Below are 17506 nucleotides of genomic sequence, written 5' to 3'. Positions count from 1 at the left end.
CAGTTCTGCCTGATTTAAAATTATGAACAGGTTCACATTAAAAGGAGCCTTACATTTCTATAAAAGTAGTATCTAGGCTGGGCGTGGTGGCTCACACCTGTAATCCCAGCACTTTGGGAGGCCGAGGTGGGCGGATCATGCAGTCAGGAGATAGAGACCATCCTGGCTAACACGGTGAAACCCCATCTATACTAAAAATAAAAAAATTAGCTGGGTGTGGTGGCGGGCGCCTGTATTCCCAGCTATTCGGGAGGCTGAGGCAGGAGAATGGCATGAACCCGGGAGGTGGAGCTTGCAGTGAGCGGAGATCACGCCACTGCACTCCAGCCTGGGTGACAGAGCGAGACTCTGTCTCAAAAAAATAAATAAATAAAAATAAATAAAAATAAAAATAAAAAGTAATATCTATGTAACTATTCTACTCTAGTTATTTGATTGGAATGTCGCCAAAAAAAAAAGGTCTAAGAAACCACAGACCACAAAGAGGGGACTTTTGGAGGAAAATTCCCTAAAGTCTTAGGCTTTGTTATATAGTTGAGATAAAGCGTTTAAAAGTATCTCCTGGGTTCTGACTCCTGCTCCTTGGATTCGAAAGGCCCTGGTGGATGTGCACTTATACTTTTCCTAGTGTGAATAATCCTCACCTTGATTTCTTTTTGTATGGCTACTACTTAAGGCGGACCTCTCCTGTGACTATCATAGAATGAATAACTGATTTAGAATCCCCCCTTTTTTTTTTTTTGAGACAGTCTTGCTCTGTCGCCCAGGCTGGAGTGCAGTGGCACGATCTCGGCTCACTGCAACCTCCACCTCCCAGGTTCAAGCCATTCTCCCACCTCATACTCCTGAGTAGCTGTGATTACAGGCATGTGGCACCATGCCCAACTAATTTTTGTATTTTTAGTAGAGATGGGGTTTCACCATGTTGGCCAGGCTGGTCTTGAACTCCTGGCCTCAAGTGATCCACCCACCTCAGCCTCCCAAAGTGCTGGGATTACAGGCATGAGCCACCACGCCTGGCCCAAGTTCTGTTTTGATTGGGTGCAAATGACTTACGATGTATGTTCTATTTAGATTCCTGGATTCTTCAACTGACTCAAGCTCCAAGGTTGATGAACCACCCTACCTTCCACAGAAACCTCAGACTGGGCATCTTACAGAACTGACCTGTATTCTTCTAGAACCAGTCTGCAGGTATGTTTTCCTTGGGAAATTCTGAGGTACCTCAGGACTGATTCAAATAAACATATCTGGGCTGTACAATCTCAGAAACACAATAAGGAGAACCATTCACGTTGAACAATATTGTACTACCTGAATTGTTGTTGGCTGCTTATTAACTTCACATGCTCTCAGTGTCTGTTTTCTCAATCACACTCTTTCAAGTCTCTGGATGTTGTAATCCTAGCTCTGTGATCTACTAGCTGTGCCACCTTGAGAACAATATTTAACCTCTGTATGACTATATGAGGGAGATAAAAAGTATACAGCTTAAAAGGTAAAAGAGTATATACCTCAAAAGAATAAGAGTTAACTGAGATAACTCATGTGCAGGCCTTCCTACACAGTAACTGCAGGCTTTCCTACATAGTAACTGCCTCAACACATACAAAGTACCAAATAATTGGATAGCAATAACATGTATAACAATACTATCTGGCAGGGCACAGTGGCTCACACCTGTAATCGCAACACTTTGGGAAGCCAAGGTGGGCAGATCACTTGAGCCCAGGAGTTAGAGACCAGCTTGGTCAACAGAGTGAGACTCTGTCTTTACAAAAAATGAAAAAATTAGCCAGGCATGGTGGTACTTGCCTGTAGTCCCAGCTGCGTGGAAGGGTGAGGTGGGAGGATCCCTTGAGCCCAAGAGTTCAAGGCTGTAATGAGCCATGATCACCACTGCACTCCAGCCTGGGTGACAGAGCAAGACTCCATCTCAAAAAAACAAAAACCAAAAAAGCATCCCAAAATCCCAATACTATCTTTATAACTTAAGCAATGTATGTAAACTAACTCATTTTCCCATAATAAAGAGCAATATTAAGTTTTCATATAGGCCCACTAACAAAAGAAAGTGGGTTTAATCTGCATTGACTAAACACAGGGACTATTATAATGTAATACGGAATTAAGCTACTTACGATCATATTTCACTGGTACATAATACCATCTAGCAGGGAGGCAATATGGAAGATGCACAGAACTTAGAGTCAGGAAACTTAATTCTGTCATCGGTTAACTGTGAGAGCATGGGCAGACCTTTTCATATCTCTGAGTCTCAATTTCCATCCTTACTAAATGAAATTACAGTTGTGTTTTTCAAACCCTTCTTAAGCAGTGGAAATGTTTCTTTAAATCTTCTGAGCCCCACACACCCTCCTCTCTGCCCCAGAGACACCTCTGTGGAACACAGAGGGCTCCACTGAACATAGTCTGAAAACCACAAAGATAAAGCTCTTGCAGCTTTTATATTGTAGGCCTACGATATATTTATATTCTGGCCTAGGCATCCATCAAGTTCAAGGCTTCAGGTTTTCTAAAACAAATCAGATATAGATACAGATAAAATAGTGTATCAGTTGTATATGTTCACAATTCTTAAATATAACTAGAAGTAAAACAAAAGTTGCCTTAACTTCTGGATATTCTTATTTACACTTATTCTATTAATACCTGAAAAAACAAAATATTTAAAATCTGCTCATTTATACATATTTCATTAACTGAAATTTATTATTTCAAAAATTCAATTTACAAATTCATGTTCATCACTTAAGACCTTGGCAATACGTAAAAACACACATATAACAATGGCAACAAGAAGTGTTATTTTTTCCTTCTATGTGAAAGTACATTTTAATAGCCTACAGCAGGCCAGGCATGGTGGCTAAAACCTGTAATCCCAACACTTTGGGAGGTTGAGGTAGGAAGACTGCTTGAGGCCAGGAGTTTGAGATCAGCCTAGGCCACATAGTAAGACCTTGCCTCTACAAAAAAAATTTTTTAAAATAGCCTGTAGTGGCCGGGCATGGTGGCTCATGCCTGTTATCTCAGCATTTTGGGAAGCTGAGGTGGGCGCATCACTTGAGGCCAGGAATTTGAGACCAACATGGGGAAACCCCGTCTCTACTAAAAATACAAAAATTAGCTGGGCATGGTGGCATGTGCCTGTAATCCCAGCTACCTGGGAGGCTGAGGCAGGAGAATTGCTTGAACATGAGAGGCAGACGTTGCAGTGAGCCGAGACCGTGCCACCACACTCCAGCCTGGGTGACAGAACGAGACTCCATCTCAAAGAAAAAAAAATAGCCTATAGCACTTATCTAAATCATGTTTTTACAACAAAATGTGTTCAATTATATGCTCTCTATTGGCCCAATTGTAATTTTACTGGCACGGATCTCATTGGCACTATCAAGATAATGTAGCAAGTAAACCTACAGGCACATATGACCTAATATCAATATTCTCAGACCAGACCTTTCTCCAGGTACAGTCCAAACTGACTTAAATAGACCAGCTAAATATCTTCTGACCATTTTAACTGCTTTTCACTGTTTGGAAATGCTTTTGACCAGGCAACACCACTTGTGCTTGGTTAGAGAAGTAATTGGGTAGAGAAACTTCTGTCTGGTGAGTCAAAACAGGTCTACATATTTTAAGCAGGTATACCGAAATGATAAACAACCAAGATTTTTGGAATATCTTGGTGGAATGTAAGCAGTTTTTCCATATTTAAAAAAATGAATGAGCCTGTAATCCCAGCACTTTGGGAGGCCAAGGAGGGAGAACTGCTTGACCTCAGGAGTTTGAGACCAGGCTGGACAATACAGTGAGATCCTGTCTCTACAAAAAATTTTAAAAATTAGCTGGGTATGGTGGTCCATATCTGTAGTCCCAGCTCCTCAGGAGGCCGAGGTGGGAGTATAACCTCAGCCCAGGAGGTTGAGGCTGCAGTGAGCTGTGATCACACCACTGCACTCCAGCTTGGGCAACAGAGTGAGACTTTGTCTCAAAAAAAAAAAAAAAAAAAAAAGGAAAAGAAAAAAATGAATATATTCTATGTGCAGAATTCAGACTAATGAATGGAAGTAAAGAGAGGCAGAGTTTAGTTCAAAGTGGAGATGGATTTTCTAAAGACTAGAGCACCCTGAATATATATGTGGAGGGCTTCCTTGAGAGGTGTTGAAGATAAGAATGGGTGAGCACTTGTTGAAATGGCAACTGCCACTGGTATTCTTTCTTGGGTAGAGTGTTGGACTAGAAAAATCTCTAAAATCTTCTCCAATTTGGACATTCTATGATTTCCCATGGAAAACATCCAACAAAAAGCTGACCCAAAATATGATGACTTCTCACAGGTGATGTCAGTCAACAGCAAAGCCAGATAGGAACAATTCTACTGCTTCCAGCAAGTTTCATGCTATTTTGTTAAAAATGTTTGGCTCTAGATAAATTAGAATAAAATTTTTACTTTTCTTTCTTTCTTTTTTTTGAGACAGGGTCTCACTTTGTCATCCAGGCGGCAGTGCAGTGGTGGCTCAAGTGATCCTTCCACCTCAGCCCCCCAAGTAGCTGGGACTACAGCCGCACACCACCATGCCTGGCTAATTTTTGTATTTTTAGTAGAGACGGGGTTTTGCCATGTTGCCCAGGCTGGTCTTGAACTACTGAACTCAAGGGATCTGTCTGTCCCAGCCTCCCAAAGTGCTAGGACAGGGATAAGCCACCATTCCCAGCTAAGTTTCTTTCCTTTAACATTTCTGCATATATGTTTACAGTCGTATTAAATTCATCTTATCCCAAATCTGCTCTTTTCATCTCCTCACTAAACCTTCTTTCTTGGGTGTTTCAAATATCTTCATCAATTCAAATTCCATATCCAGTTAATCACCATATTCTGTTAAGTTTAAATCTGTAATATCTTTTAACTCAGTAAAGAAGACTTAGGTGGGGTCACAAGTCATAAGGACAGAATTCTTGAATATGCAACTTAGTTCATTTTACTCCCGTTGTATTTTTATGCTTTCATCAGCTCTTGACAGGCCTACTACAAAGTATCTCAAAATGATCTTTCTAGCTTTAGTTTCTTAAAATCATTAAAAGTTTCCTATAAAACCAGAGCCATCTTGCTGTCTTGCTCAAAGACTAAGGTTTGAACTAAGACTAGCACTCTTAGGCTTGTTCTTTAGATCTGGCCTAACCCACTTACCAGTTCATTCTCTGGCCACTCCCCTGACATACATTGTGCCCCAGCAGATGTCTTACTTGCTGTGTCCTCAGTGGGTCATGCTCTTTTAGGACTCTGCTTTTATTTGTACTGTTCTTTTTGTCCCTCCTTACCCTTCTGGCAAAAACCTCTCCAGTTTGGCTTTTAGGGATATTACTGGTGGCAATGCACATTGATCCAGTTTTAAATTTCAACATTCTAATAAGAAAAAAAGAAAACCACCCAATGTCTCTGAAAAAATAATGCAGAGGACTATATTTGGAGGACATGCTCCCCTTACTCTTCCCATATCAAAAGTGGCAAGCTTCAACTAAAGAATTCATGCATACAAAGCACTTAGCACAGGGCCTGACGCACGTAGCAAGCCTTTGATAACTATTAATTACTGTTGCTGGCATTTAGATAGTTTACAATATGTTATTGCTATGAATATAGTGTTTCTATAAATACTAGAAATAGAGCTGCTTAAAATCAAGACCAATCAAGTTTCCACCCTCATGAATTTATATTCCAATGGGGAAAGAAAGGCATTAAGGGGAAAAAATCACACATGTAATTTTGGAGAGTTGTCAAGTACAATAAAGAAAATAACAAAGGATAGTGGTATAAAAAGAGAGGGAGTTGAGACTCCTGATATGGTTTGGCTGTGTCCCCACCCAAATCTCAACTTGAACTGTATATCCCAGAATTCCCATGTGTCATGGGAGGGACCCAGGGGGAGGTAATTTTCTCTTGCTGCCGCCATGTAAGAAGTGCTTTTTGCCTCCCACCATGATTCTGAGGCCTCCCCAGCCACGTGGAACTGTAAGTCCAATTAAACCTCTTTTTCTTCCCACTCCCGGCTATGTCTTAGCAGCGTGAAAACAGACTAACACAGCTCTTCTAGTTAGGGTAGGTGAGGGAAGGCCTTTCTAAGGAGGTGACGTGGAACCGAATGACAGAAAGGGGTCAGCCTCACAAGGGCCAGGGGTAACTTCTTAAAAGAAATGCCATCACAAAGGCCCAAAAATGAGAAGAGCTTAGTGTTCACTGACTCCCAAGGAAGAAGGCTAATGAGGCTGCAGGGTAGCTAAGTGGGGATGAGAGGGCTTCTAATGGAGGCCAACTATGTGTCATGCCAAAAGGAATACTGTGCTTATCACTTCCTTTCCTACATTATCCTGAGAAGATGTCAGTGAGGCTGGCGGAGATAAAGCTCATGGTGCCTTGAAAAGGCCACCTACTGAAGACTTTGGGGCTTATTCTAAATGCAACGCAAAGCACGGAGGATTTTAATCAAGGGCATATGATCCTCCAGTGGCTGAGTAGAGAATACACTAGGAGAAGCTGGGGCCAGTTATAAAGCCATTGGAGCAGTCCAACAAAGGGACTAAAACCCAACTCTGAAGTAGGCCAGTCATTAAAAGTAGATGGTGCTAGGGTTGGGAATGGGGATTGACTACAGAAGGGTACAAGGGATCATTTTTGGATGATGGAAATGTTCTAAAACTGAATTGTCTGCTGATTGTACAATTCAGTAAGTTTATTAAAAATCACTGGACTGTCCACTTAAAACAGGTGAATTTTACGGTATGTAAATTATACCCTATAAAGCAGTTTGAAAAGAGCAGATGTGGGGAGTGTATTAGTCTGTTTTCATGCTGCTGATAAAGACATTCCCAAGACTGGGTAATTTATAAAGAAAAAAGAGATTTAATGGACTCACAGTTTCACATGGCTGGGGAGGCCTCACGATCATGGAGGAAGAGCAAGGGAAGTCTTACGTGGCGGCAGGCAAGAGAGAGCTGTGCAGGGGAACTCCCCTTTATAAAACCATCAGATCTTGTGAGGCTTATTCACTATCACGAGAACAGCACAGGAAAGACCTGCCCCCATGATTCAATTACCTTCCACTGGGTCCCTCCCACAACACATGGGAATTGTGAGAGCTACAATTCAAGATGAGATTTGGGTGGGGATACAGCCAAACCATATCAAGGAAAGTGGGAAGTGTAAATTAGCTGCCTGGGTCCCAGAAGTGAATCATTAAACTTGAACACTGAATTTTCCTGTATCCTGAAAACTCCAAAGTGTCTTTATTCCAGATGACTAGCGGTTGCTTTTAGCCATATTTTAACACATGGAAGCACTTCTGCATTCCCTCTTTTCCCCAGGTCTGGACCTCAATCCCCAGGTGTCTGCAACTCTTACTTGATATACACATGATGGATAATCAACAATGATTCAGCTAAGGTAAGGACAACGCCTTTGCCACTTTTTACCTTTATTCTTTTTAGCCAGAGCAAATAGTGATATATTAATAGGAATACTCTTAAAAAATTGCTTTAAATGCCAGACTACCTCCTTCCTATGCACCACTTAAATTTCTTTTCTTACCAAATTCCCTACTCAAATCCTTTCTTTAGGATTTACAGGATTCAGATAAATATACAGTGATCTCCACTACTGTACCCCACTACTGCCCCAGCTGAAGACCTGTAAACTATTCATCAGTACAGCATGCTATGTGATTTATGAGCATGCTCATATGTATTAGTTCCCTACAGTTTCCATAACAAATTATCAAAACTCGGTAGCTTAAAACAATAGCAACTTATTCTTTCATAATTCTGGAGGCCAGGAGTCCAAAATCAGTCTCATGGGGAAGAAAGCATGGTGTTGGCAGGGCTCCCTCCCTCCCTCTGGAGGCTCTGCAAGAGAATCAGTTCCTTGCCTCTTCTAGCTCTGCTGGCTGCCAGGCATTTGGTGACTTGTGGCTACATCACTCCAATATCTGCCTCTGTGGTCATATTGCCTTCTCTTCGGCCTGTATCAAATCTGCTTCTCTCTCTCTCTTAGGACCTTTGCGTTTGCTTTTAGGACCACCTAGATAATTCACGATAATCTCTCCATTTCAAGCTACTTAATCACGTATGCAAAGGCACTTTTCCCTTATAAGGTAACATTTATAGGTTTCAGGGATTAGGACCTGACATATTTGAGTGGCCACTGCTCAGCCTACCATATAATTTGGGGCCATCTAGCTGGGGGACGAATGGATCACAAGAGGCCCTATTTAATAAATGGTGGAGGTCTAAAGTGGCTCACTCATAACATACTAGATAACACTAAGTCCTCATTGTAAATGCACAACAACAGTAAGGGCTTTGCATACATACAAATAAATTGCTGTCCTCAATTTGTTTTGGGAGTATAATATTAACTCTATGGCATGGAAACCATTTCACCCACAACACAAGAAAGATAACCGCACTAAGATTACAAGCAATGAGCTCAGTACAGAGATAGGAGGACCACATCTCTCTCAGCACTCCTGCACGCTTACCTGATGAGCTTCCGCACAGAGAAACAGTCCTACCTAGCATGTCTCTGGGATATGTGGAAGCCCAGGTCCTTTCCGCCCTGCCCCGCCCCCCCGCCCCCACAACGCCTTAATCTTCTGCTAAGAGAAGCAGCAAGAACTGGTTGCCAGTCAAAAAACCTGGGCAACAGCCGACCTCACTTCTACTTTCCCCTGACGTTGGAGTTCAGCATGAGGCACAAACAAAACCTGGAGCAGCCTGAGTGAGGCCTGGAGCAGAGTGCTGTGGAAAAGGATGGAGACTTTCCAGAACTCATTGGGTTGCTGATTGATGCTGATAATGGGGGAAAGCTCTGACCCCCACATGTGGTTTAAAGACAGGGCTCAAGCTGAAAGGGCCCTTGCGCCGGCGTTTAACACCATTCCGTCTGGGATGCGAGGCTGTCCTCTTTACCACCAAGTCTTCCCCATCTCCTCCCCCTGTTCGCGGCAGCGCGGTAGACACGGAGACAGCAGCAGTCACGTTGAGGCAGGTTACTCGGTGATTCTCTTCCCCACAAATCAAATCACTTTGCGCAGGCCCCTGTGTTCCTTCCTCAAGGTCCAGGTTTCAGCGCCACCGTCCCCAGGGGTCTTGCAATCCCCGAAAACAACGGCAGTTCATTCCAGTAAAGAAACAATTTATTGGGCATCTTCCATGTGTAGAACAAACACGAGGCACTGGAAGATTCCACAAATGAACACGAGTCGCTCCGGGTCCTCAGAAGAACCCCACTCCTACCTCATCATCCTCGTCTCCCGGGCCGCGCCCGGCTTGTACCTGCAACCAACACCTAATCCTAAGACACCGGTCGCATCTTCGCGGGGCGCCGGCAGGCGCAGTGGCCCTAACTGCGTCGACCTGGCGGCTGGGACGGGGCGGCTCCCCACTCTCCGCCCCTAGGCCCCGCGGAGGCTGCGGGGCGGCTCCTCCTCTTCGGCTGCGGCGCCGGAAGTTGCCCGCGCTCGTCACTCCTCGCGGCTGTGGCGCCCGGGACGCTGCCCCGTCAGCGCGAGCCGCGTGGGCGACGGTTAGGACGCTCTGCGAGGCTTCGTAGTGGACGGGGAGGGGAGGAGGGGGGTGCTCGGCCGCTGCCCGGCGGGGACCCCTCCCGCGCCTGCGACTCCGCCCGCCGGACGGGTGAGCGCCAAAGTCCCCACCACCGCCCGGGCGCCCTAAGGAGTGGGGGTGTACCCAGCCCGGAGTCAAATCCTGGAGCCCTTTCCCAGAAACTACCCTGTGTTCGGACCTGCACCCGGCGCCCTCTGCCGCTTCTCCCACAGCCTCCTAACTGGTCTCCGACCTTACTCTTGCCCCAACCCGAGCGCCTCGGGCCACTCTCGTAGCTGTCCGCACCGTGATCTTCCCAGATAACTCACCGACCCGCACCAGTCCGAGCTCTTACCTGCCTAAGAGTCAAGCCCAATCTGGAGTTGCCCGCCGGGCCTCCTCCTCTGACACCCCCACCTGGCCCCACCTCACCTACCTCCCATTCCCACTCCGGGCATTCCCATTTGACCATTTCAAGTTAACAGAATTCACATTTTGCAGCTCTGTTTTCTCTGTCCCCGAATGTTTTTTAAGTTCAAACGTGTTCTCTGCATAGCTGACCCTTCTGCCTCTGGAGACTTGTTCCCTCCGCTGTGCTACATTTACCCTCTGTCGTTATCTCTAATATAGAATTTATCAGATTTTTGCTGCCCAAATTATCGATCAAATGGAACGCGTCCAGAAAGGCCAGTGTCTGATAGATGCAGCCTGAGGCATTTAATTCTACTAGCAATCACATTGTGCAGACACCTACAGCAAATAACTTTTTGTGTATAAGTTGATTAGAAATATTAGTAAGTCTTACATTAAATAATGTAGCTACAAATTTTAATAAAAATAGATTAAATGCCATTAAAGATTTTTTATCATATCTTTGTAGTTAATCCATTTATTGGCTCAGAGAGATCTAGGATTCGCTGTAGAATCGAGCATTTTAACAGGAAGTGAAACCATAAGTATTACATAGAAAGGTAAATAGGTTTTGTGGTTGGACAAAAAGCAATTTCTAATTTTTTCTTTTTTCTATCCAAACATGAGTGTTCCAATGACATAAAAATATTTTCCATACGTAATACATGGTTTCCATTGGTGTCTCATTTTGTGCTTGTACCCTGGACACACACAAAAAGGTTTTTTTTCTTTTCAACGTCTTTAATTAAAATGTGTGTTAATTAGTGTAGATGAAATTATCTACACCCACGTATATGTACGAAAAGTTATGTGCCCCTGATTTTACTATAGAATTCATCACATTTTGAAATGTCCTTCAGTTTTACAACATTTTGAAAATATTATATTAAAAACAGCTTCTTAGCTTTTTAAATAAAGAATTAAAAGATCTAGAAAGGGATCCAAAGTCCTTTTCCATTCATTCATTCATTCATTCATTCCACCAATATTTATAGGGCACCTACAACATGCTATGTGTAGGTTGTGAAAATAAAGCTGGGAACAAATACAGTCCCTACCCTAGTAGTGCTTACATTCTTGTAGAGGAAGATGAGCAATGCACGAATAGACAAGTTCAAATATGCCAGTGGGGGTAAGTGTTGTGGAGACAGAGGTAGGAGATTAGGGAGTGTGGGGTTGCTGTTTCATAGTGTGGTCTTGAGAAGGTCTCATTGATAAAGTGACATTCAAAAGAGACTTGTAGGGCTGGGTGAAGGGATCTGTGTAGATATTGTGGGACAGAGCTTTTCAGGCATTTGGTTGGTGTGTTTGAAAAAACCCAGAGGCTAGTGAGGACTGAGCAGAGTGGATGAACAAGCAGAGGTTGGGGCGTTGTGGTCATTTAGGGCCCAAGTCACCAAGAGCTCTTTAGTAAGAGTCCATGCCTAGGTCCAAGGTTGTTTTATCTCCCTTCACTGGTTCCTACTCTGCACTAGGCCCTGTGCTGAGCACTGGGGAGATATAAAGAAGCTCCAGTTTCTGCCCTCAAGGAACCAGTGTCCCTCCTAATGTCAATCCTAATGGTGGCTGGGGTTTGTGAGGATGCAGGAACATGGAACCCAGGCCTGATGTGAGCTGTGGCACTAGCTTGGGTTTCATCTGCAAAATGTGAGATGTAGAAATATCAGAAGGGGCTTTTCTAACTGAAGAAAAAAAAACAAGAAAAAGCCCTATGATTCTATAAAATCAAAGCATAGAACTTTATCTTAATACAAAAACTTTTGTTAAAATTGTGTCAGAAAAGTACTTCAGACATAATATACATAATGCATGTACAGGGTCACTTAAAATTTAATTCACAATTTGCTAAGTTTAAAAAAAGTCTTGATTCACCCAACACAATGAGCTTTGTAAACAGGTGGTACTTAGGAAAAAAATACATATTTTAATTTAGCATATGGTATAGATTATATGAAATTACTTTAACCATTGTGTTTCTTTTATGATTTAGACCTTGAAACTTTTCTTTGGCCAAAGATCTTCAAAACTAAATACAGTGTTAAAGCAGAGTTACAGAGCAGCCTGGATTAGGGGGATAGATATTTTCCTTTCCTGAGTATGGTTTAAAACTTTTTGTTGTACATTTTATAGGGCAACTACTTTTCCCCAGTGCCCAGTACAGAGCTGGACATATAGAAGTCATCAATATATATTCTGGTGGAGGGGATAAGTGGCAAGTCATCTCTAATACATAGTATTAGTATGCAAGTACACAGAGCATAAAATATTAAAAGACCATGCAGTTAATGTTCTGACATTCTTCTCTCCACCAGTGACACAAGGAGAGAAATGTATCTAATTAGAAAGCTTGAGTTCAATAAACAAATATTTATTGAGCACCAACTGTGTATCAGGAACATCAGTGAACAAAACAGACCCAAACCCTGCCCTCATGGAACTTAGATGTTTCAGTGGTGGGGGACAGATCATAAATAATCACCATGACAGAATTAATGTACTAGAAGGTGGTAAATGCCACGGGGACAAAGGAAGCAGGGAAGGAGAAGAGGAAGTGTGGGATGGATTGTGACTGAGTCCAAACTTGTTCTTCTTGCCACATGGCATCAATAAGTCAAGAAACAAGGAGGTGGAGGAAGGAAAGCGACTTTATTTTGGGGAGCCAGGAAACCAAGAAGATGCAGACCAATGTCCTAAGGAACCATCTTAGAATTATGCGAGCTTTGCCTTGTCTTTTATGTTTAAGTGACAGGGAACCGCAGACAACTGGGCACCAACAAGGGTCCAGGGGAAGTCTGTGAAACTTCTTTGTCCTTGGGTAATGTTCTCTCATGTAACGATAGCCAAACCTCCTTGTTCCTGTAAACCTTTAACAAAACATAGTTGTTTATATACTTCTTCTTTAATCCTAGGGTTAGTTTCCAAGACTACATGATTGCAGTTTTTGCATTGTATCTTAGTGCTCTAAAATTATCCTAACCCATGTGCAGGAATGGGTATCCCCTTACATAAAAAATAGAGTTAGTTATGTTAGTTCTTTTACTGTTTCGCTGTTGCAGTATGGAAACAGAGCAGAGAAGGGCGCCTCCAGGTGTGAGCAGAAACTTGAAGGAGGCAGGGAGCAGCCATGTGGCTCTCTGAGGAACAGCATTTCCAGGAGGAATTGTGATTGTATTTCTGGGAACATATCTTGGCAGGGTGAGTAATTTCTAATTTGAGACTACTTTTGAATTAGTTGTAAAAGAAGACCTTTCATATGCCATCTTAATTTAAAGAGTAGAAATGTTTCTATTCTTTGGAGCTGATTGAGGTTTTAAAAATCAGCTTTTTTGAGTTATACTTCATTTCCAATACAATTTTTTTTTTTTTTTTTGAGACTGAGTCTCGCTCTGTCACCCAGGCTGTAGTGCAGTGGTGCGATCTTGGCTCACTGCAAGCTGCACCTTCCGGGTTCACGCTATTCTCCTGCCTCAGTCTCCTGAGTAGCTGGGACTACAGGCACCCGCCACCATGCCTGGCTAATTTTTTTTCTTCTTTTTTTTTTTTTTTTTTAACTTTTATAAGAGATGGGGTTTCACTGTGTTAGCCAGGATGGTCTCGATCTCCTGAACTCGTGATCCGCCTGCCTCAGCCTCCCAAAGTGCTGGGATTACAGGCATGAGCCACCGCACCTGGCCAATTCATTCATTTTAAGTGTACTTTTTGTGCGTGGAAGTCATAAAAATCAAAGTTTTTTTCTTGTCGATATGATGACAAAATATTTAATAGAATGCTAAAGATCAACAATCTTGGCTGGGCCTAGTGGCTCACACCTGTAATCCCAACACTTTGGGAGGCTGAAGTGGGAGGATTGCTTGAGGCCAGGAGTTTGAGACCAGCTCGGGCAACATAGAGAGACTCGGTCTCTATTTTCTTTTAAAAATAAAAATTTAAGGCCAGGCGCGGTGGCTCACGCTTGTAATCCCAGCACTTTGGGAGGCTGAGGCGGGCGGATCACGAGGTCAGGAGATAGAGACCACGGTGAAACCCCCTCTCTACTAAAAATACAAAAAATTAGCCGGGCGTGGTGGCGGGCGCCTGTAGTCCCAGCTACTCGGAGAGGCTGAGGCAGGAGAATGGCATGAACCCGGGAGGCGGAGCTTGCACTGAGCCGAGATCGCGCCACTGCACTCCAGGGTGACAGAGCGAGACTCCGTCTCAAAAAAAAAAAAAATAAATAAATAAAATAAATAAATAAATAAAAATTTAAAAGAAGAATAACAGGCTGGGTGCAGTGGCTCACGCCTGTATCCCAGCACTTTGGGAGGCTGAGGCAGGTGGATCACTTGAGGTCAGGAGTTTGAGACCAGCCTGGCCAACATGGTGAAACCCCGTCTCTACCAAAAATACAAAAAATTAGCCGGGCGTGGTGGCGTGTGCCTGTAATACCAGCTACTCAGGCAGGAGAATCGCTTGAACACAGTAGGTGGAGGTTGCAGAGCCAAAATTGCACCACTGCACTCCAGCTTGGGTGTCAGTCTGTCTCAAAATAAATAAATAATAACAATCTTTAATAAAATCATTTATATTGTTATCACAATGGTATAGTTTACAATCCTAGACAAAACCAGCAAATGCCTTTTTAGATATGGGCTCAGAAAATGGAAGTAGTATAAGATAAACCATTTATTTTCTATGAAGGGAAAATATTCAAATTGGCAGCATATAAATTTTGATTCACAGATTGTTTTGGAATGCTTAGATAAAGATAACATTAGTAGAGGTATAAACATGATGGAAACCTTCAATAGCAAACAAAATACATGTTTTATAACATGAAAATCAATGAGTAAACAACCAAAAAAAAAACAAAAAACAGGTGAATAAAGCAAGAAAACATATGTAAGTTCTTTTCTTTGTGTTGTATTAGTGTGTAATTATTTTTACTGTCCTGTCTATAATTCATTGAGCTTTTTGAATCTGTGGTTTTAGGAATTGGCTCACACAATTTTGGAGGCTAAATTCCATGACATACCCTCTACAAGCTGATGACCCAGGAAAGCTGGTGTTGTAATTTAGTCTAAATTTAAAGGCCTGAGAACTAGGGGAGACACTGTCCCAGGGCAGGAGAAGATGATATCTCAGCCTGAGAGAGAGCTTAAGTGTGCTTTTAAGTGATGAGTTTTGAGAAATGTGTATACCCAGTAACGAACGCTTCGGTCAAGATTTCTGTCTCCCCAGAAAGTTCCTTGTGTTCCTTGGCAGTCATTCTCTCCCGCAACACTGATATGGGTTTTTAAAAATACAAGTCTTTTTTTTTTTAATTGACAAACTCTTTTACAGACTGATGAAAAAAGGGGATAGAAGTAGCAGATGGAAGTCAGATAGCTAATAAAGGGAGATTGCCTGTTTCCTCTAGGCCTTGTTTCTGCCTTTGAGATCATTGTCATTAGCATCTTTGAAGCCAACTAATCCTTTATCATAACCTTCTTTTGTTTAAGATCTCAATACTGTTGTTTTTACTGAGATATATTCTTTCTTTCTTTTTTTTTTAGAGTTTCACTCTTGCCACCCAGGCGGGAGTGCAATGGCACCATCTCAGCTCACTGCAACCTCCGCCTCCCAGGTTCAAGTGATTCTCCTGCCTCAGCCTCCTGAAGTAGCTGGGATTACAGGCGCCCACCACCATTTTCTTATTAAGATCTTTTACTTCTATTTAGGAAGAAATAGTATAAGTTTATGGATATATTTCTACCAGTTTTTAAATGATAACCAACTACAGTGACTTCTATAACAGTTGTGACTTCTGTCAGGGATCTAATATCAAGTATGTGCTATCAGATATTATTATTATTTGGATCTTTATGCATCTGGCAGTTTTCTGACTTTTCACTACAACCATGCTTACCATGATTAAGTGATGAATAATGATCTAATTAATTATAGTGTCATGTTTTACATTTCTTTACCTTTTATAAGCACTTTTTAAACTTACTGTGGTAAAATATACATAGGATAAAATTTATCTTTTTAACTATTTTCAATTGTACAATTCCATGGCATTCACATAGGCATATTGTTATGCAACCATTACCACCATCCATATCCAGAACTTTTTCACTTTTCCAGACTGAAACTCTGTACCCATTAAACATTAACTCCTTATTCCCTCGTCTCTCATCCCCTGAAAACACCATACTACTTTCTCTTTCTGTCAGTTTGACTACTCTAGGTATCTCATATAAATGGAATCATACAATATTTGTCCTTTTGTGTCTGGCTTATTTAACATAGTGTCTTCAGCCTTCATCTATGTCGTAGCATATATCAGAATTTCATTCTTTTTTTTAAATAAAAAAGGATTTAGATCACAGATTTCATTCATTTTTAAGTCTGGAAAATATTTCATTGCATGTATATTCTACATTTGGGCTATCTATTCATTTGTCCATGAAGTCCTTCAGTTGTTTAAAAACTAAGTTTATTGAGCTATAATTTCCGTTCAATAAACTGTATACATTTAAAGTGTACCATGTGATGAGTTTTGGCATACATGTATGCACCTGTGAAACTACTGCTTCAAGCAAGACATGGAGCATTTAGATCATTCCCAAATAATTTGAGTTGATTGTGTTTTGATAGTTTTGCCACCAACTTATGATATTTGGTGAAGCAAATGCTATAAATTGCATATTCAGCATCTATCCCCCCTTCCTCCTTTCTCAAGAACCCCAGTATTGAACACAACATTCTACAGAGCCCTGTGCTTCAGGGGAAGTTCTAGTAGGTAGATCTTGATTAGTTTAAATCTAATCTTTGTGCTTTCATTCCTCTTCCAAGTGACTGTTTTCAGAGGAAGCATTTAATCTACTTCATGGCATTGAGAAATGAGGGAAGATCAGCTGGGAAAGTTTTCCTCAATCTTTCTTTTCTTTTCTTTTCTTTTTTTTTCTTTGAGACAGAGTCTCACTCTGTCACCCAGGCTTGAGTGCAGTGGCGCGATCTCCCCTCACTGCAACCTCTGCCTCCCAGGTTCAAGCGATTCTTCTGCTTCAGGCTCTCGAGTAGCTGGGACTATAGGCATGCAACACCCCACCTGGCTAATATTTTTTGTATTTTTAGTAGAGATGGGTTTTCACCATGTTGGCCAGGCTGGTTTCAAACTCCTGACTTCAGGAGTCACCCACTTCAGCCTCCCAAAGTGCTGAGATTACAAGCGTGAGCCACCCTGCCCAGCGTTTTTGTTTGTTTTTTTTAAATCAGCTGACATCACGCTTTGATCCTCAATCTTAAGGAGACACATGAAGACATGATTCTTTTTGCCTGTGAAAGGCTGCCTAGAGAGATTGCACAAACTTTAAAATAAGATTGATTTTTGTCTATTTAGGATTGTTCTGAGGCCTTCTAAGAAAGACTAAATAAACTTTCAAACTTATAATTTAACAATTTATTAGGCCGGGCGCGGTGGCTCACGCCTGTAATCCTAACACTTTGGGAG

The 17506-nt window shown here is 42.1% G+C and overlaps 1 protein-coding gene and 1 long non-coding RNA gene across 8 annotated transcripts in view; one reads left to right on the top strand and one right to left on the bottom strand.

The window, feature by feature from the left end:
• CCDC158 (coiled-coil domain containing 158) overlaps nt 1–9504 on the bottom strand; it is a 107159-nt gene extending 97655 nt beyond the window's left edge. For 6 of the 7 annotated variants that reach the window (XR_009211710.1, XM_058433683.1, XM_032149633.2 and 3 more), the window contains exon 1: nt 8556–9504. The gene's annotated coding sequence lies outside the window, so the exon portion shown is untranslated. Of the gene's footprint in view, nt 1–1811; nt 1912–8555 lie in introns of all 7 variants that reach the window. The other variant, XM_058433688.1, reaches the window with a different exon arrangement.
• A 3684-nt stretch (nt 9505–13188) lies between these two features.
• LOC131381557 (uncharacterized) lies at nt 13189–16379 on the top strand. Its single transcript, XR_009210380.1, has 2 exons — nt 13189–13227; nt 15564–16379. It is a non-coding gene; the product is annotated as an uncharacterized LOC131381557 (long non-coding RNA).
• Nucleotides 16380–17506: the final 1127 nt, after the last annotated feature.

This window comes from Hylobates moloch, unplaced genomic scaffold (assembly GCF_009828535.3).
Source record: "Hylobates moloch isolate HMO894 unplaced genomic scaffold, HMol_V3 SCAFFOLD_2, whole genome shotgun sequence".
In the NCBI taxonomy this organism is placed as follows: Eukaryota; Metazoa; Chordata; class Mammalia; order Primates; family Hylobatidae; genus Hylobates; species Hylobates moloch.
Note: the sequence above shows the minus strand (reverse complement) of the source record. Positions and strands in the feature narration are given on the sequence as shown.